Source organism: Podarcis vaucheri, assembly GCF_965113315.1.
Source record: "Podarcis vaucheri genome assembly, chromosome: 8".
In the NCBI taxonomy this organism is placed as follows: domain Eukaryota; kingdom Metazoa; phylum Chordata; class Lepidosauria; order Squamata; family Lacertidae; genus Podarcis; species Podarcis vaucheri.
This window is the reverse complement of record NC_138766.1, coordinates 26,397,745-26,418,360: the sequence shown is the minus strand read 5'-3', so window position 1 is coordinate 26,418,360 and position 20,616 is coordinate 26,397,745. Positions and strand designations below refer to the sequence as shown.

The following is a 20,616-nucleotide window of genomic DNA, read 5'->3' as shown; positions in this document are numbered from 1 at the left end:
GTTAGAACGTACAGGCATCTGGAAGTGAATCCACAAAGAGGTGAGCTCTAATGTGCTCTGTTCCTTAGCGGCAGCTGGGGAAAGATAAATCAGGGTTTCAAATTACCCTTTCCAATTAGGTTGGCACATAAGGCAAACCACAGGTTACAAGGTTAAGCAGGTACAGAGCAGGCAAGATTATGTGGCTAAGTGCTAGCTCAGACAGAGCTCCAACAAGCGCCACACCCTCTGTACTTTCTTTTTGAAGTTCAGGGTAGGCAACAGCTATTTGCATAGCAAGCATCTGGAATCCTGGGCAATCATGTGCGCACTCCTTCACGTGCAGGGGTTTGTTTGTGCCACCACTTGGAGATGAGGGTGGAGTGAGAGCCAGCTTGCTATCAGACGTGCTGCACTAAATAATAAGCACTTATTTAGGTCTTACCTGTTGGGGAAGGCTCTTTGGTGGCAGGAGGTACCTCTGGAATTCCACCCCACGGGGTCCTTCCCTAGGATCAGGAAAATAAAAACATCTTCAGCTGATGCCAGAAGGACAACAGGGTTAATGCCAGGTAGGCCTCTTTGAGGGAAGGAATTCCACAAATGGGGCGCCACCACTGAGAAGGTCCTGTCTCTGATCACCTCACCTAACCTCATCTCAGATGGGAGGGTCACATGGAAGAGAGTTTCTGAAGAGGACCTCTGCGCATCTGTAGGTTAGTACAGGAGCAGGCATCCTACAGGTACCTGGGTCCTAAGCCATATAGGACTTTAAACAGAAGCATCAGCTCATTGAATTTTGTTGGATCATGAGTGATAGGTTCCTACTGACATGGGTGTCTGCCTTATTATTCCTAGTTGGATCTTTGGATCCTTCTAACTCAGTATTGTCTCCATTGACTGGCAATGGCTTTTCAGAGTTTCATACAGGATCTTTCCCAAGCCCTACTTTGGAAAATGCCAGGCACTGAACCTGGGACCGTTTGCAAGCTAAGGACATGCTCTATGACCACTGAGCCTGAAGGAAGCACCACAGAACAAATATTCTGGCTGCAATCTTAAATTTGCTCACAAGGGCGTAGGCCTCTTTGAATTCAGCGGGACTTGCTCCTGGTTGCTTAGGGTAGCACTGTCAAATGTTCACGTACATGTAATTACTACTTTTTGTTCTTGTTAATTTATTCTTGTTTAATTTATTCTTGTTTAATTTGTTCTTGTTTTCCAGCTACATTAATTAATCAGAATGAAGCCTGTCTAAAGCTTACAGGGTTGTGGTTGGCTGATTGTGCTTCTTCTTGTTGTTGTTGTTTTAAGAAGCAAAGGATAACAAATGTCTTTGAAGTGAAACTAAAATTGCATTTGTAGGCTTAAAACCTGCACACAGCCAATCCAAAAAGCAAGGTGTGTGGCGGTATCGCTGTGCCTGATGCAATAGCCTGGTCATTCAGCTGTTTCACTCCAGGCTATGGAATTGTCAGAACAAATTTGGGGGATGCTCACGAGCCAAGTGAGCAACTTTGCTTTTCCACGGAGGTTGCACCAGTAACTTGGCAGGATTTGATGTTAAAAGATGAAAGATTAAAAAATGCATTTGCCCCCTTGAAGGCAAAGGAGCAGCACAGGCCACAAGCTAAATAATTAAATGGTAAAGCTTCAAATGTAGATTGTGATGGTTTTTAAGGGTTGGGGAGAGTGGGAAGGATGAATATATTAATAATGAGCACGTATTTAGTTCGTATGATATTTATATTTATATAGTTCTATAGAGCATCCAAAGCACTTCACATACATTTCTCACAATCCTCAGAATGTTGTTGTTGTTATAGGTTAGGCTCAGAGATGGTGACTGGCCCAAGGTTACCCAGTGAGCTTCGTGGCTGAACCCTGGCCTCCCAGGTCATTGTCCAACACCTTAACTTTTACACCACACTATGAATTAAGTTGGAGGACACGGGTGGTGCTGTGGGTTAAACCACAGAGCCTAGAACTTGCGGATCAGAAGGTTGGTGGTTCGAACCCTCGCAACAGGGTGAGCTCCTGTTGCTCGGTCCCTGCTCCTGCCAACCTAGCAGTTCGAAAGCATGTCAAAGTGCAAGTAGATAAATAGGTACCGCTCCGGCGGGAAGGTAAACGATGTTTCCGTGTGCTGCTCTGGTTCCATGTGCTGCTCTGATTCGGCCAAAACTGGACCTAATGGTCAGGCGTCCCTTTACCGTTACCTTTATGAATTAGGTTGGTGCTTTTATCTCCATATTACAGAAGAGAGGTGGGGAATGCTGAGGCCAAGAGATAGTGACTAGCAAATTCTTCATAGCTCCTAAGATGATACGTTTATATTCCTGCATTGGACTACATGATGCTTGGGGTCCCTTCCAACTCTACTATTCTGTGATTCTATGAACCAGGGGTTTTCTAGGTTACACTGAACCGTAAGGCACCATGCCTAATATACAACATACCACAGCTTCAGAAAATTTGGAAATACATAATACAAAAAATACATGTCTGCCCTACAATATATATTTACAACCAACCAACCGTCTTAGTGTTCATGTTAGCAGAGGACAGGCTATTACAGTGGTACCTCGGGTTACATACGCTTCAGGCTACATACACTTCAGGTTACAGACTCCGCTAACCCAGAAATAGTACCTTGGGTTAAGAACTTTGCTTCAGGATGAGAACAGAAATCGTGCTCCAACGGCACAGCAGCAGGAGGAGGCCCCATTAGCTAAAGTGGTGCTTCAGGTTAAGAACGGACCTCCGGAACGAATTAAGTACATAACCTGAGGTACCACTGTATAGAAGAAATGAATATATCAGTGACAAACCTTCAAGAGTGGGTAGTTGTAGAGCTCCTAAAGTGATCTCTAGAATGGTCTTGGTTGTCAGGTGGTATATTTCCAAGGCAGAGATACAAGTTTTATGGTTCAAAATCCGCAGGCAACAACAGAGGAGAAACAGGATATTCTGGACCACAGTCTCAAAGCTAGTTGTGGGTTGGCCTATTGCTCAAGAGTGTTGCGGGGTGGGCTGAAGTTGTCTTTTTCACAAGGCAACTCACATCAGAGTACAAGAGGAGAAAACATTTAACCGGAGCAGCGCAGAGAATCAAGAGGCAGAGAATGCAAGGCAGGAGTTTCATGCTGCTCAGCTAATAATTCATTCCTGCTCAGGCTGTTTCTGTTCCACACTGTCCATACTGTTAGTGCTGGCTCAGAGTCCAAATTCAGCAGTTTTAGATGAGGAACCAAAAAAGAGCCTCTGATTTATTTTGCATTGATTTTGTATTCCTTCTCTTTTTGTTTTAATCAAACCTTATTCTGTGCCTGCAGATCACAAACCATTCATTAGTTGAGTAGGGATGGCACTTAAATTTTAATTATGTGTGCCCCGTTGTTGGAATGAGCAGAATCCAGAGCAGAATATATTTTGAAAATGTATTGTACGACAGTTGTGTCTTAATTGCAATAGCTTTACAAAATGAAAAGCCCAAAAGCTTTAATATTGCAGATGTGAGATGTAATACAGTGGTAAAAGGTAAAGGTAAAGGTACCCCTGCCCGAACGGGCCAGTCTTGACAGACTCTGGGGTTTGTGCCCCCATCTCACATCTATTGGCCGTGGGCCAGCGCTGTCCGGAGACACTTCCGGGTCACGTGGCCAGCGTGACAACGCTGCTCTGGCGAGTCAGAGCCGCACACGGAACGCCGTTTACCTTCCCGCTGGTAAGCGGTACCTATTTATCTACTTGCCCCCGGGGGTGCTTTCGAACTGCTAGGTTGGCAGGCGCTGGGACCGAGCAGCGGGAGCGCACCCCGCCGCGGGGATTCGAACCGCCGACCTTTCGATCGGCAAGCCCTAGGCGCTGAGGCTTTAGCCCACAGCGCCACCCGCGTCCCAGTGGTACCTTGGGTTAAGTACTTAATTCGTTCTGGAGGTCTGTTCTTAACCTGAAACTGTTCTTAACCTGAAGCACCACGTTAGCTAATGGGGCCTCCTGCTGCTGCTGCTGCGCCACCGGAGCACAATTTCTGTTCTCACCCTGAAGCAAAGTTCTTAACCTAAAGCACTATTTCTGGGTTAGCGGAGTCTGTAACCTGAAGCGTATGTAACCTGAAGCATCTGTAACCCTAGGTACCACTGTAAATAGAAAGCCGGAAAGATGCATAAATAGAAGCATCTTCTGTTAAGTAGACTATTTCAAAAATTATTTGCATGGGCACGCCACTAGTCCCCATGAAGGTGGCTTGCAAAGGTTTTATTTTCTTCTCTGCAGTTGAAGCCAGTGGCTTGATATAAATACTGGATGTAGTCAATGAATATTTTTCCTTTTCTGTAGAAACAGCCTACTGGTGGCAACATCGAATCCAATCTGACTTTGGGGCATTTGATGTTATGGATGCTTTCAGTCCCTAATTCTCAAATTGCTTTGTAAAGTAAATCATTTTATGATGGTTTAAAAGTACTAGGCACTGACACTAGGAGTGTATGTATTCTGTGTTTGGTCAACATAATGCAGGAAAGGCTCTCACACTCACCTGCATTTCCTCATCTGGAAAAAAGAAACCAAACAAACACTCCATGAGACATTACTTTTTCTACAATACCTTCCATTGGCTGGGGCACAAAATCCTCCCAGTGTTAAACATCAATAGATTTATTGGGTATGTAATATGTCCTGACCTCTTTTTTTGCTTTCTGAAAGAAAACTCTGTGTGGGGTACATTAATCTGCTTCCCTGGATTAGGTTATTGGTTTTTTTCCTTTTGTCATCCCCCCACTTTTTTTCTTACCCCAATACTTTACATTGGGACGTGGGTGGTGCTGTGGGTTAAACCACAGAGCCTAGGACTTGCCGATCAGAAGGTCGGTGGTTCGAATCCCCTCAACGGAGTGAGCTCTCATTGCTCGGTCCTAGCTCCTGCCAACCTAGCAGTGAGCTCTCGTTGCTCGGTCCTAGCTCCTGCCAACCTAGCAGTTCAAAAGCACGTCAAAGTGCAAGTAAATTAATAGGTACCGCTCCAGCGGGAAGGTAAATGGCGTTTCCGTGTGCTGCTCTGGTTTCACCAGAAGTTAGTCATGCTGGCCAGTAAGCGAGATGAGCGTCGCAACCCCAGAGTCGTCCACAACTGGACCTAATGGTCAGGGGTCCCTTTACCTTTACTTTACATTACCCCAATGGCAAAAGGTAATACATCTCTTAGGATGTTTTACATCCTGGGCTCTTTTTTGCTTCCAGAAAGAAAACTTAAAATGGTAAGTGGTTGAAATTTGATGGCCTTGTGTTACTACTGTGCAAGTGACAAAATGTCCTGGAAGGACTATGCTGTGGGTCTTTTCCTGTGTAAGTTCTGCGATGAAACGTGCGCCTGGGGTAAAACTTTGCCCCAGGGTTAATGCTGAATTCACCAAATGAATTTTCATCCTCGGACAACCATGATTAACTGCTGGTTTTGTAACACCACTGGCAGCTGCTACGCCGGTGTCAGATGCATAGCCTTATTTCCCGAGTTGGCTTGTCAAAGAATGGAGACAAAAAGAAAAAAAGCAACCCCCACAGGAGCTGTCTTTTGGGTTATTGCAAAACAGTGTGTAAGTGAATTAAGTCGGAGACGCCAAGACTAATTGCTATAACATTTCCCAGGCGGGCCTAAGCTTAGCAAGCCCCAGAATGGAGCGGGTGTTCCCAGACTGCCATATAAATAGCCCCGCCTCTTAATCAAGGGAAAGTATTTCAGTCCCTGCAGACATTCCCTGCCGGTCTCGCAACCCCAGAGCCTTCCAGCATTGCTCCCAAGGAACAAGGGCAGCAGGAGTTCTCTCTTGTCACGTGACCAGAGGCTTCAAATGTTTCCCAGTCTATGACTTCAGCTTCCACCACGCTGGTAATTTCTGATAGCTCCTAGGCAACATGGAGTTAGTGGGGCAAAACACTGAAATAACATTGGTGTAGCTCTGCTATGGCCCTCCTGTTAACCTCTGAATGCAGGCAGGGAGGTAGAAGCTGAAAGATGGTGGAAGCTCGTGGCTGAGGTTCACATTTCAAGTGGAGCTGGCATGCATCACACAAGGCCAGAGTAAGGCTGGAACCCACGGCTCTTGGTTCGTAGTGCAGTTGCGCTAGAAGGAAAGACAGGAAGCATGAAGACACAGCTACGCATGTTGGCTGTGTGTGTTTGATGCATAAAATGATGCACATGTTCTCAGCTCCTTTGTTCTAACAATGTAGAATTTGCCAAAAGGTACTTGACTATGGCAGTGCCCTGCCAAAAAGCTGTCTCCTTGCAGCAGTGCTCCAGATGTGTCACCCCACTTGGTGGGGTGGTACCCCAAGTGGTAATGAAGTTTCAGCTGTTTAAAATGTATTGTGTGGGGTAGGGGTAGAAAGATCTGTCAATTTCAGCCTTCTCAGGTTCTCATTTCCCTAAGCTTAAATTCAGTTCTGCACATTTCTGCAGTAATCTCTGATTTTTAAAAAAAATTCCCATGAAATTTATTCAGTGTTTTAGCGTATTATTATTATTAGCATGCCACCCTTTATTTGTAGATCTCATGGCAGTTTATCCTAATAAACACATTTTGTATGCATTTCTGACTATTGTACACATTTTCTGCAAGCAATTTCTCCTGATCAAATGCATTTTGGTGTGCTAATTTTCATTGATAGATGAAAATTTTCTGCAGTTGGCAAATGTGTTCAATTTCCTCCTAACATAGGCATTTTTGTAAACCTTGTTTGCTTGGAGAACTGCTATCGCAACATCTGGATGAGTTCAAAATTCAAAGAATGGATTTCACTCTCTCACCTCTGTCACAGAACAGAGAATTGTAGAGTTGGAAGGGATCACAAGGATTCATCTAGTCCAAACCCCTGCAATCTTTCGCCCAACGTGGGGCCTGAACCCACGACCCTGAGATAAATGGTCTTATGCTTTACCTACTGAGCTATCCCTCAGGTGTGTTTCAGTTTGTTGTTTTGGAAAGTGCAAATCTGATAGATTCAGCTGAACTGAATCCAATTTCTCCCCTATCCCTAGTGTGGAATAACAAAGTGTGAAAGCATTTGTTGGTTGCCACCATATGAAGCCTGTAAGGTTTTAATTAAGCCCAGAGGAGACAGAGACAGACAGTTGCTCAACACTGGAACAGCTTGTCTTTGGAGGAGAGGTATATCCTCATTTATCAGAAGTATTTAACCCAGAGATAGATGACTATCAAGGAATCTATACTTGGATTTCTTTGCATGTCCTGATTTGAACAGAGATGACTTCTGAGATGACTGTTAGATGACTTCTGAGATCCCTTCCAGTTGTAGAATCTCATGATTCTATGGAAGTTTTGCTTTGCGTCAACCCGATAGTTAAAAATTGCCAATTGTAGATCCCAACCATAGGGAACTTCGCCTGTCTCCTCTTGATATTAATATTCTGGTTTTCTGCCGAGGGGTATAATCTCAGGAGGCCTAAACCATCTTTTTCATCTTCTTCCGAATGCATCAATCAGCCACATCAGTGACATGCTAAATATCTGGACCAATATTTAATTAAAAAGATGGATTGCATCAAAATGCAGTTGTAAACAGAAACTGCTTCGTCACTTTGATGTTTTGGCAGCCTCCAACAGAAGAAGAAGAAGAAGAAGAAGAAGAAGAAGAAGAAGAAGAAGAAGAAGAAGAAGAAGAAGAAGAAGAACAACAACAACAACAACAACAACAACAAATGCCTGTTTGCTGGTTTTCATTGCCCCAATGTATGTGAACTGCAAAGCTGCCAGTTCAAAATCTGACCTATAAAGCAGGCACTGATATTAAGTAGAGCTACTTACCCTGGTCTATGGAGCCGCAACATTTTGAAAAAAGGACTTTCAAAAATCTTTTAAAGACAAGGAACATGTGTGCGTACATACTTGGTACATATACTGTGTGTGTGTGTGTATGCGTGCGTGCCTCACTTACTTTCAAAGTGGATGGTGCCCAAAACTCCCCCACTCCTTTCATGGTCTCCCAAGACAGACACATGCCAACGAGTAATTGAGGTGCTGGCACCCAGAGAAACTGAGGTGTGACTCAAATCAGTTCTCTGTGAATATCACAATTATGAGACACCAGAGCAAGCACAACACAATGTCAGGCAGTCGGATCCTAATTGACACGAAGTCTGAGGCAAATATTCGCCTTAAAAATGCACACATACACCACGTAGGCTTTTTAAAAAAATTATTTTTAAAGCAGCACTTGGCTCCCAGTACAAGTGTGTCATTTTCAGGGTGTCACGTTACCAAGGTTTTGGCCCATAAAGGCAGCGGCCTACTAAGCTAGCTTTCCCGCCTCGCAAAAGCATTTCTGAACTCAGTTACTATTTGAGGAGAGATCACGTGGCCTGGTGCTCATATTGCTTCTAAAATGGCGTAACTGCAGCTCAGTGATAGGGACCACACTTGGCAGAAGGTGTCCTGCTCAGTTTTCTAGGTCTCCAATTTAAAGCATCTCTAGTAGCAAAGATTTCTGCAGGGCCGTGGAGAGCAGCTGCCAGTCAGGATAGGTGGGGGGAAGTGGCATAGATGTAATTGTTGTTGTTGTTGTTGTTGTTTGCTGCCCATCAGACTGGGTTGCCCCAGCCACTCTGGGCAGCTCCCAACAAAAAAATAGTAAAAACATAATACATTACACACTGAAAACTTCATGGCCCAGAGCATTCTAACAGTAGCTTTCAAAGAATTCAAAACTTGCAGCTCTGTAGAACAAAACAAATAAAAAAGGAGCAAGACCATGCAGCATCTGAAGTGCAGTTACACACAACCAGAGATTCTTATTTTTTATAATTAGGCTTCTATACAAAATTATGGAGGAAAGTGGAAGGAGACATAAGCTGTTATTCTGCCACTCACAACTAGTTCTGCCTTATTATGAAGTGAGCTAGAACCACGTCATGTAAGTTTCCTCAAAAGCTGGCATTAGCACTGTTTACTTGTGTGACTGAGTCATGCAGAGGGTAGCATAAAAGAGCAGCAAGGTGAGTAGCTGCCCTCCGCCAAGCCTTGGGAAGACTTGCCAGCTTTTCATTCAGCGCAGTGTGGCTGAAGAGGATATCCTGTTGGACCAGTGATAACAAGGGAAATAAAATCACTTCCTCACCAGCTGTTTGATTCAGGTAGAGAGAGAAAGAGAAAAAAGGAAGTCGACTTCCTCTGGGTGTGCACTCTGCCCACCACCCCCTCACTCATTAATGCAAAGTGCAGTGCCAGAGAAACCACTCACCCCCCTATTTTATATGAAGCACAGATCAATAACAGAGCACTGAATTAGACCAAATAGGAAGTTCTGGGTCTTCGCTGCATAGGAGCTGCATTTTAGTCCATGGCAGCCAATGGTACAGAACAGGGCGCTGACACTGATCTATTGTAGTGCTGCCTGTCTGTGGCGTAGTGCCCAGCACTAGGAAAATATCGCATTTACTTGAATCTAATGCACACCTCAAGGGGACACGGGTGGTGCTGTGGGTTAAACCACAGAGCCTAGGACTTGCCAATCAGAATGTCGGCGGTTCGAATCCCCGCGACGGGGTTGCTCGGTCCCTGCTCATGCCAACCTAGCAGTTCGAAAACACGTCAAAGTGCAAGTAGATAAATAGGTACCGCTCCAGCGGAAAGGTAAACGGCGTTTCCGTGCGCTGCTCTGGTTCGCCAGAAGCGGCTTAGTCTTGCTGGCCACATGACCCGGAAGCTGTATGCCGGCTCCCTTGGCCAATAAAGCGAGATGAGCACTACCACCCCAGAGTCAGTTATGACTGGACCTAATGGTCAGGGGTCCCTTTACCTTTAATGTGCACCTCAATTTGCAAAACCTTGAAGCCAAAAGAGTATTTGCTGGCGAATGTAAATGTGCCATCAAATCTAATGCGTACCCTAATTTCCAATACGTAATTTGGCCAAAAAGAGGTGTGCATTACATTCGAGTGAATACTGTATTGCACCCCCTAAGGCAAGTATTGTGCCCTCTAAAGGGTGTCTCTATTCGGCACTGCTGCTGTTGCCAGATGTAGCAGTAGCAGGACATGCATGTGTGTCACCTTGGGCTAGGGCACCACCATGAGTCCCGCTGTCTGCCCACCTCCCCTGCTGGTGGGGGGCACTGTGCAGCCAATGGATGCCAGGGACTGTCCTCTCCCAGCTCTTGTTTGGTGTGCTGCTCAAGTGAGGCAGGTGGGCAGGATGGGGAGAGTGCCTCCAGTTGGAGTGGCAGCTGCAGAGGTGTGCCCCTAACCAATTTTCTTTTGCGCCCAAGGCAATTGTCCCAGTAGCTCTCTTCACGCTATGCCTCTGCTGTCTGTTCCAATTGGCAAAGGTCTTCCAAGCTTATTGCCTATTTTCAAACAGAGATGCCAGGGTTTGAACTGCATACATGCAGAACCTGCGCTTCTCCCTTTTTTTGACACCTCATTTAAGTGAAACTAAATCACGTGGAAATAATTGATGATAGGGACTAATTTTAGATGCGACACCTGCCATCCCTTCCCCAAATCCCCAAACCTGTACCGATGTAGCCCCTTCACCCTTTAAATGTCATGCTCAGCATAAGAGGGCTTCAACAGAAAACAGTTTTTTTATGGTGGTGATGCATGAGGAAGGCACCACATCAAAATGACCTGGTTAGTGGGGTAGAAGTGGAAGGATCATTAGGCGCGAGTGATCATGCTCTTCTGAAGTTTACTATACAGCGGAAAGGAGCAGCCAAGCATACTAGGACTCAATTTCTTGACTTTAAGAAAGCCGACTTCATAAAACTTAGGGAAGTGCTGGGTGAGATCCCATGGACAACAATACTAAAAGGAAAGGGAGTTCATGATGGCTGGGAGTTTGTTAAGAGGGAGATACTAAAAGCACAACATCAGGCAATACCAATGAGATGGAAACATGGAAGGTGCCTAAAGAAGCCAGGGTGGCTATCTAAAGAACTTTTAACTGAATTAAGATTAAAAAAGGATGTGTACAAAAAATGGAAAAGGGGGGAAACCACCAAAGAGGAATTCAAACAAATAGCCAGCACGTGTAGACACAAAGTCAGAAAAGCTAAAGCACAGAATGAACTCAGGCTTGCTAGAGAGGTTAAAAGCAACAAAAAAGGCTTTTATGGGTATGTTTGTAGCAAAAGGAAGAACAAAGAAACAATGGGATCACTCAGAGGAGAAGATGGTGAAATGCAAACAGGGGACACAGAAAGGGCTGAACTCCTCAATGCCTTCTTTGCCTCAGTCTTCTCCGATAAAGAAAACAATGCCCGACCTGAAGAATTTGGAGCAAATGATTCAGCAAAGGAAACACAGCCCAGAATAACTAAGGAGATAGTACAAGAATATTTGGCTAGTTTAGATGTATTCAAGTCTCCAGGGCCAGATGAACTGCATCCAAGAGTATTAAAAGAACTGGCAGATGTGATCTCAGAACCACTGGCAGTCATCTTTGAGAATTCCTGGAGAACAGGCGAAGTCCCGGCAGACTGGAGGAGGGCAAATGTTGTCCCTATTTTCAAAAAGGGGAAAAGAGAGGACCCAAATAATTACCGCCCAGTCAGTCTGACATCAATAGCAGGGAAGATTCTGGAGCAGAACATTAAGCAAACAGTCTGTGAGCACCTAGAAAGGAATGCTGTGATCACCAATAGTCAGCATGGATTTCTGAAAAATAAGTCATGTCAGACTAACCTGATCTCGTTTTTTGACAGAATTACAAGCCTGGTAGATGAAGGGAACGCAGTGGATGTAGCCTACCTTGATTTCAGCAAGGCATTTGACAAGGTGCCCCATGATATTCTTGTAAAGAAGCTGGTAAAATGCGGTCTTGACTATGCTACCACTCAGTGGATTTGTAACTGGCTGACTGACCGAACCCAAAGGGTGCTCATCAATGGTTCCTCTTCATCCTGGAGAAGAGTGACTAGTGGGGTGCCACAGGGTTCTGTCTTGGGCCCGGTCTTATTCAACATCTTTATCAACGACTTGGATGATGGACTCAAGGGCATCCTGATCAAATTTGCAGATGACACCAAACTGGGAGGGGTGGCTAACACCCCAGAGGACAGGATCACACTTCAAAACGACCTTGACAGATTAGAGAACTGGGCAAAAATAAACAAGATGAATTTTAACAGGGAGAAATGTAAAGTATTGCACTTGGGCAAAAAAAATGAGAGGCACAAATACAAGATGGGTGACACCTGGCTTGAGAGCAGTACATGTGAAAAGGATCTAGGAGTCTTGGTTGACCACAAACTTGACATGAGCCAACAGTGTGACGCGGCAGCTAAAAAAGCCAATGCAATTCTGGGCTGCATCAATAGGAGTATAGCATCTAGATCAAGGGAAGTAATAGTGCCACTGTATTCTGCTCTGGTCAGACCACACCTGGAGTACTGTGTCCAGTTCTGGGCACCACAATTCAAGAAGGACACTGACAAACTGGAACGTGTCCAGAGGAGGGCAACCAAAATGGTCAAAGGCCTGGAAACGATGCCTTATGAGGAACGGCTAAGGGAGCTGGGCATGTTAAGCCTGGAGAAGAGGAGGTTAAGGGGTGATATGATAGCCATGTTCAAATATATAAAAGGATGTCACATAGAGGAGGGAGAAAGGTTGTTTTCTGCTGCTCCGGAGAAGCGGACACGGAGCAATGGATCCAAACTACAAGAAAGAAGATTCCACCTAAACATTAGGAAGAACTTCCTGACAGTAAGAGCTGTTCGACAGTGGAATTTGCTGCCAAGGAGTGTGGTGGAGTCTCCTACTTTGGAGGTCTTTAAGCAGAGGCTTGACAACCATATGTCAGGAGTGCTCTGATGGTGTTTCCTGCTTGGCAGGGGGTTGGACTCGATGGCCCTTGTGGTCTCTTCCAACTCTATGATTCTATGATTCTATGAAAATGTGCCTGTGCTTCCGAGTAAATATATTTAAGAACAGGGATGCAAATCCGTACATCAGTAAAATACAGTCTGAAAAGCTACCATCCAAAAACCAACAGCAGCTTACAAAAAGCAGCATCTCAAATAATTAAAGGTTGGGAGATGTGGCTTTGCATACGCCTTCCAGTTGGCTCGGATTTCTCCTGTCAGGCTTAACCAAGGCTCCCTTAACCAAGATCTGAAACCAGGATTTGAGGCTCCTTCCACAGTTAAGAGGGAACCTCATTAATTGACCTTGACCTTAATGCCAGTGTAAAACTAAGCTAGAGGCTGGTGGCGTGAAGGGCTCATGGGAGACAGAGGAGAGGGCTGGGTCTCTCAGAACCATGACTCAGATCTGCATTGGTTGTTTAAAAAATGTAAAGGGACCCCTGACCGTTAGATCCAGTTGTGGACGACTCTGGGGTTGCAGCACTCATCTCGCTTTACTGGCCAAGGAAGCCAGCATACAGCTTCCGGGTCATGTGGCCAGCATGACTAAGCCGCTTCTGGCGAAACCAGAGCAGCGTACGGAAACGCTGTTTACCTTCCCGCCAGAGCAGTACCTATTTATCTACTTGCACTTTGATGTGCTTTCGAACTGCTAGGTTGGCAGGAGCAGGGATTGAGCAACAGGAGCTCACCCCATTGCAGATATTCGAACCACCGACCTTCTGATCGGCAAGCCCTAGGCTCTGTGGTTTAGAGCACAGCGCCACCCACGTCCCGCATTGGTTGTATACCTTGTCCTTTTTAGTACATTCCATTTGTCAAACATATGAATTAGGTGGCCAGAGGCAATGCCGTTTCGAAACCTTTTCTCCTGGCTTTCCCAGAGCCATCGTTCAGCTGTTCCGTAACCCTTCCCTTGCAAAGCCCCTGCTGGCTTGCCAAGCCAAACTTAGGAAACAAATATGCCGTTAGCTGTTGGAGAGCTACAAATCTTTTACATCTGAAGCTGCTCCGTTGAACTCAGTGGGGCTTACTTTTGAGTAGGCAGCGTAGGACTGTACTGCACATCTCTCTCATGGGCCTTTAGGCTTTGTGCTTGCACTCAAGCCAAAACATTTGCGCCAGATATTCCTCAGCTCTAGCAGCATAAATAGTTGTGGTGGACCACAGCTCAAGGGATGGGGGCGAAATTAGACTCAGTTTGCATTTAAAGGCAGACTTATCCACTCACACTTTTCAAAACAGTGTGCAAACTGTTGCACAGCCACCCTTCAAAATTCACACTTCTTTAAATCTTGCAATGCAGTTCTCCAGCCAAGAATTTTGCATGCAAAACAGAAGGCTTAAACAGGGATAAAGTGTGCATAAAAATGCACACATTAGTGAAAATAACATACAAAAGTATGTTATTACTTGGATTCATTCCAGTCTGGCTTCAGGTCTGTCTATGGAACTGGAACTGGTTGATGACATTTCAGGACCTGCCTTCTTTTTGCAACTGCAAACCATAAATGAATGGTTTTAACAATTGTAACTCTCCCTAGGAAAGGCATTCCCCAAACTCTGCCCTCCAGCTGTTTTGGGACTACAGTTGCCATCATCCCTGATCACTGATCCTGTTAGCTAGGGATGATGGAAGCTGTAGTCCCAAAACAGCTGGAGGGCAGAGTTTGGGGGATGCCTGCCCTAGGACTTTAGGGTGAAGGGTGGGTTATTTTTTATTATTAATTCTATCCTATCCTATTCTTATATTATGTTTGGAGAAATTGCTTTGCAAAAATGTGTATGCATATTGGGCAAAAATGCACACAAAAATTAGGAGAAATCTGCTGATGAATTTTCTTGAGTTTGGTTTTTTAGTTGCAAACTGATGTGGAAAGGTGGAGAACTGAACCTGAGAATGGAAAAAATGAGAAACAGAAACGGACAAGTTTGTCAATTCCTACAATGCTGGTACAAAAACAACAACCTTCTCTCTGCCTAAGGCCTTGGAGAACCAATGCCAGTGAGAGAAGAGCAGTACCAGGTTAGATGGACCAGTGACCTCACCTGGTATAAAGCATCTTCATATGTTTTGATGGGATCAGTCTAGGAAGTCAGCAATGGTTCGCGTCTGCTCATTTCCTCTCCATGGGACAGAAGAAGGAGACACCAAGTGTGCAGCTGGTTCCCAAGTGTGTAGCTGTTCCCCCAAACATGTCCCTCCTCAACCCCGCCCTCCCAAAGACGCTGCTTGCAAGACATCACCTATGCAAATCAGTGGGTCTTTTTCAGCTGCCCACCTCCCACTTCCCTGTTGGTTTAGTGCATAAAATGGGTCCGGGTGTTTGTTTAAATCAGGTTTTCAGACTTAAACAAATAGTGACAGGCTGTTCAAACAAGCTTCGGAAATAAGTCTAATCAGGATGTTTGAGAAAGCACCAAAGAGGAAAGGAAAGGACCCATAAAACAGTTACTTAGAATATATGGCGCAGTCGCCATAAGGTAGACGTTGATGTTATTGTTGTCATAGTCTCAGTAAGAATAGGGATTTCCCGCTGTGCATTTTCTGCTTATGTTTCTTTACCCGTCACCATAACTCAGAGCTTTAACATTGTCTCAATGTCACTGCAGCCCACCCTCACTCGGTCTGCCCTCTTTCATGCTTAGCACAGACAACCCACTACCTATGAGATTAAAAGGAGGGGGGGAGGCGAAGCTGACGAATCAGAAAACAAGTCAATCTAATTTTGCAATGACTTCATCTTCTGTTGACTTCCGTAGCTTTAGAAATCCATAGATGAGCAACAATACTTGCATTTCCTCCGTCTTTATTTTTTAAAAAATAACCTTATTGAAATTGCATCTCAGTTGCCATTTGGCTCTTTTTAATCCAACTTGTCTACTCCATTCCCAAAGTAAAGCATTGGCTAAAATGATCAAGAGGAAAACTCTGCAGCAATGGCATCAGAGTTCTGCAAGGTTTGCTTGCAGTCCACATTATAGCACTGATATAGAGTATTCAGAAGTGTTGGGGTTTTTTGGGGTGTGTGACTCAATTAGTTAAATAGTGCAGGAAAGTACATGACTTACAGTCCAGCATTAGTGCAGTCAAATATTAAGGCTATCATTACAAACAAACAAAAATTGGTGGTTTCTTTAGTTGAGTTATCCTGAATAGGACTTTCTTTGGGGCAATTTTACCCATGCCCTGTTTGTCACTAGATTGCTCAACACTTCACTGATTATGTATTTATTTCCCCGACTTGAATAGGGCTTTTCACAAAACAGCTCCAACGCATTAAAAATCATAGGACAATTTAATTGGTGTAAAAAAACCCCACCATAAACGCAAATCAATAAACTGAAAGAACGAACAAGCAACCAAAGGCATGTTGGACTAGGAGTCCTTCACCCTGCTTGTTGAGAGGAAGGTCCATAAAAGTCTATGGAAGAAATGGTCCATAGCTGTGTTCCTTGTAGAGGCCAGGCTCGCCTCTAAAAAGTAGGACCATAGGTCTCTTTGAATTGGAAATAACCCAGGACTCAAGGTGTTTAGGGCTTTGTAGGTCAAAGGCAACATCTTGACTTGAACCAGGAAGCCTCCCGGTAACCAGTGATGATTTGCTCATCAATATGAGGAAAGATTCCATTAGACAGCTGGTGTCTGAGGTGATGTGGAAGCCTGATCATATGCAGGTCACCTCAACACCATAGCTGTCAAGTACTAAACATGTGTGAATGAGCTCCTTACCTCCAATAACAGCTAGAATATGTGAGGTGAAGTCCTTGCACAACTTTATGAGGAGATGTTAAGCACCTGCACACATCTAACCAAGCAAGTCCCAGACTTCAGCCATCTTGTAGCCATTGCTCATCAACACTGTAGATGGTTCTCCCATGCCCTGTTGTCCCTCATCTCCCCTCCTGCCCAACATTTCAGGAGAAAGCTAGGGACCAGTGGAGTATACAAGGCCCTGTACGTTTAAAACAGTGTTTCCCAACCTTTTTTGGGCAAAGGCACACTTGTTTCATGAAAAAAATCTCGAGGCACACCACCATGCCAGATGGGGAAAGGTCACTTTTTACTTATGTAAAAAAAAATAAAAAAATAGTAACAGCATAGAAGGTAATGGTTAGGCTAGCATCCCTCTTCCAAATATGCTAGGTTTTTATTTGCAGGGACTGTTCTACATGGGAAAGCATTCAGCACTGTCATTCTCCCACCTGCCATCTGAATTGGTACTATTCTGGGTCAACTTACTCTGCTGCATGTGTAGATGAAAATGGCACCAAGTGTGAGGGAGGGGGCAGAACAGGTTTCAGATACAGGATATTAAGCATACACGTACTTCAGATTGAACTCGTTGCTTGCTTTGCAAGTTTTCATTTCCCAAATGACTGCCTTGGCAAGCGCAATACCTAGCAGGCTCAACGCCGGTCTCGCGCTGCCGCTTCCCGCGCTCTCAAGGACACGGGAGGAGGAAGGCGTGAAGGGAATCCCGAAGGCGCGAAAACCTCGCGCATGCGCAGGCCTTCCGCCTGCGACAGCCCAGTAGGCCGGCCGAAGCGAGCGGCGATGGGATGTGGGAGCTCGCTCGCTCGCCGCCCCGCGTGTGCCTATGTGGGGCACGTTACAGCCCCGTGACGTCAGCGCCACGCAGGCAGCCAGGCCGGCAGACGGCGAGAGCCCCGCGCTGGGCGGCCTCTCCTCGCCGTCGCCGCCCCGCCTCTCGCCGCCCGACTCGCCCGCCTCCCTCCCACGGCACACCAGGCAACGTCTCGCGGCACACTAGTGTGCCGCGGAACACTGGTTGGGAAACACTGGTTTAAAAGGCTATTTCCTTGTAACTCTAGAAGCACGTTAAACCATTTCCCCCTGACATCAGGTGAGGAGACCAAGGGGATGACAAGAGTCTGGTTGTTGGCTTTTGAACCATGACCTGTGCACTGCCTTGTTGATACTGTCTGTTCCATGCGCAGGCAAAGACAACTCAGCAACTCTCTGGGTTGCAACCTGATAGAAGATAAAATGAAGGGCTATTTTGGAAATATGTTGTTTGCTCTTTCCTCTATTTTAGACATTTTCTTCTTTTGATTGTTTTATTAATGATACATCTTAACTAACTGGAACATAATGTAACTCAACTAATTCCAAATAGAAAATATTAACCTTTTATGCCAGTTCATTTTTCTTTGTAATCCAAAACAACAAACAAACCTTAAATTATTGCGCTTAAGTTTGCAGATGTTTGATCTGTTGGAATCACAGCTGAGAAATTGTACTTAGAGAAGCCGCAATCCAGAAAAGAAAAAAAAAAGGCAGTCTTGAAGCTGTTTCTTTCAGTGAGATATCTAACCCTGACTTCTGCAGACTCGTGTGTGGCCAATACAGTGGTACCTCAGGTTACAGACGCTTCAGGTTACATACTCCACTAACCCAGAAATAGTACCTCAGGTTAAGAACTTTGCTTCAGGATGAGAACAGAAATTGCGCAGCGGTGGCATGGTGGCAGCAGGAGGTCCCATTAGCTAAAGTGGTACTTCAGGTTAAGAACAGTTTCAGGTTAAGAACGGACCTCCAGAACGAATTAAGTTCTTAACCTGAGGTACCACTGTAACTTTTATATTTTGTATTAAAGGCAGTTCATGCTTGCTTCTGTTAAAAGGATAATAATAGAAACAACAGGATATAAGGCAGTCTGTTTTTTTGTTTGTTTGTTTGTTTGTTTGTTTGTTTGTCTATCTGTCTTTTTGTAGAAAATAAATTGTGAAAGATAACACTATTTCCCTGTTTGTCTCATTAAAAGTCTAGCTGCACAGGGTTTGAGTTGCATAATGTAAGAAGCCTGATGCGCCATCTTGTGTCAGATGTTAGATGCGTCAATAATTGCTGTATCCAGAATCGGATGTCTGGCTTCAACCACTGTTTATAACAGGCACAGGCAAACTCGGCCCTCCAGATGTTTTGAGACTACAGTTCCCACCATCCCTGACCACTGGACCTGTTAGCTAGGGATGATGGGAGTTGTAGTCCCAAAACACCTGGAGGGCCGAGTTTGCCTGTGCCTGGTTTATAACTCTGTACCTGTGACACCACCAAGCTCTGCACCTCCTAATCCTTAACCTGTCGGGTTCTGCTGGTGGGAGTAGCTTGGCAGGGTAAGCTGAATTTGTAGCACCCATCATTTTTGGGAGGCACTGTAGCGATAGACCAACATGTCCAGAGTTCTAGACTGGGAAGAGGGAAAAGGTTCTACCAAAATGCTTCATTTGCAACTTATACTGTTCGTTTATTTTTTGAATTTCACAACAACAACAAATACCAAATAAAATAACAAAGTATAAAACGAAACCTCCCTCCCACAAACACATTTAAAAGGGCATAGATGGTTTAATCAGCCCAAGTCCTGGTTCTAGAGAAACGTTTTCACCTGGTACCTAAAGATAAGTAATGAAGGTGCCACAGAAAAAGCCTGTTTTTGTGTTGCCGCCCTCCAGACATCTTGTGGAGGAGGCACACAAAAAAGGGCTTCAGAGGATGATTGGAAGGTCCAGGTCAGTTCATATGGGGAGAAGATGTCCTTGAGGTATTGTGGTCCTGAGCCATCTAAGGCTTTATAGGTCAGTACCAGCACTTGCTCCTGCCAACCTAGCAGTTCGAAAGCACGTCAAAGTGCAAGTGGATAAATAGGTACCGCTCTGGCGGGAAGGTAAACGGCGTTTCCGTGTGCTACTCTGGTTCGACAGAAGCGGCTTTGTCATGCTGGCCACATGACCCAGAAGCTGTAGGCTGGCTCCCTCGGCCAATAAAGCGAGATGAGCACCACAACCCCAGAGTTGGCCACGACTGGACCTAATGGTCAGGGGTCCCTTTACCTTTACCTTATCAGCACTTTGCATTGGGCCCAGAAACTAATCGGCAGCCTGTGCAGTCAGGCCAGGATCAGTGTAATACTTTGCAGTAATGTAACCTAGAGGTTACCAGAACATAGACAACAGAAGTTAGGCTATCCCTGTCCAGGTATGGGAACGTCTGGGCTGAAGGCACCCTGCATCACCGAGGCCTCCTGAGCCTCAAGGCACAGTGATGGGTCCAGGAGCAGCCACAGGCTGCCTACCGACTCCTTCAGAGGAAGTGTAAGACCCGTCAAGAGCAGGCAACATCCCAGCCACCTGGTCTAAGGAACCACTCACTAAAAGTACCTCAGTCGTACCTGGATTGAACTTCAGTTTGTTGGTTCACATCCAGTCCAATTCCCGAGGCAAGGCAACTGTCCACCTCATGACAGGTTTGGTTTTATAGTTCAGCTGATGTCGAAGAATCCCTTGGTTTGTTGTGAATGCTTGCGCCGTTTTCTGTTCTAGAATTCTGGCCTTCTGATCTTTGGGCCAAGTGGGGATTAAGAGAATGCTTCTCCTTCTGTAGAGCTGATGTTATTTCCAATTGCTTTTTAAGATATTGCTTTAATTGAAGTTTCATGCAGTATGTTGTTTTAATTTGAGAGAGAGAGAGACAGAGAGAGAGAGAGAGAGAGATAAAAACTTCAGACCAAATAATCACACATCTTTGTTTCATATATTGACTAACCACCCAAACCTCCAAAGAATTTTTATTCTAACCCATTTCTACTGCATTGTATCTCAAGCTCTTATTTATTACTAAAAATCCCTCTAATGCAATCATTTTGTCATTTTGATTCCGCTGCTCATATCCTGCCCACGATTTCACTTTTCCAGATAGTCCACAGAAGGCGTCCAACTCTTCTGTTA

General features: G+C 45.0%; 1 protein-coding gene across 3 annotated transcripts in view; it reads left to right on the top strand.

Annotated features, from left to right (window-relative positions):
• The window catches only part of BCL2 (BCL2 apoptosis regulator), a gene marked incomplete at its 3' end in the record, with an annotated part of 209,876 nt that overhangs the window by 117,734 nt on the left and 71,526 nt on the right, over positions 1–20,616 (top strand). The window lies entirely within an intron of this gene.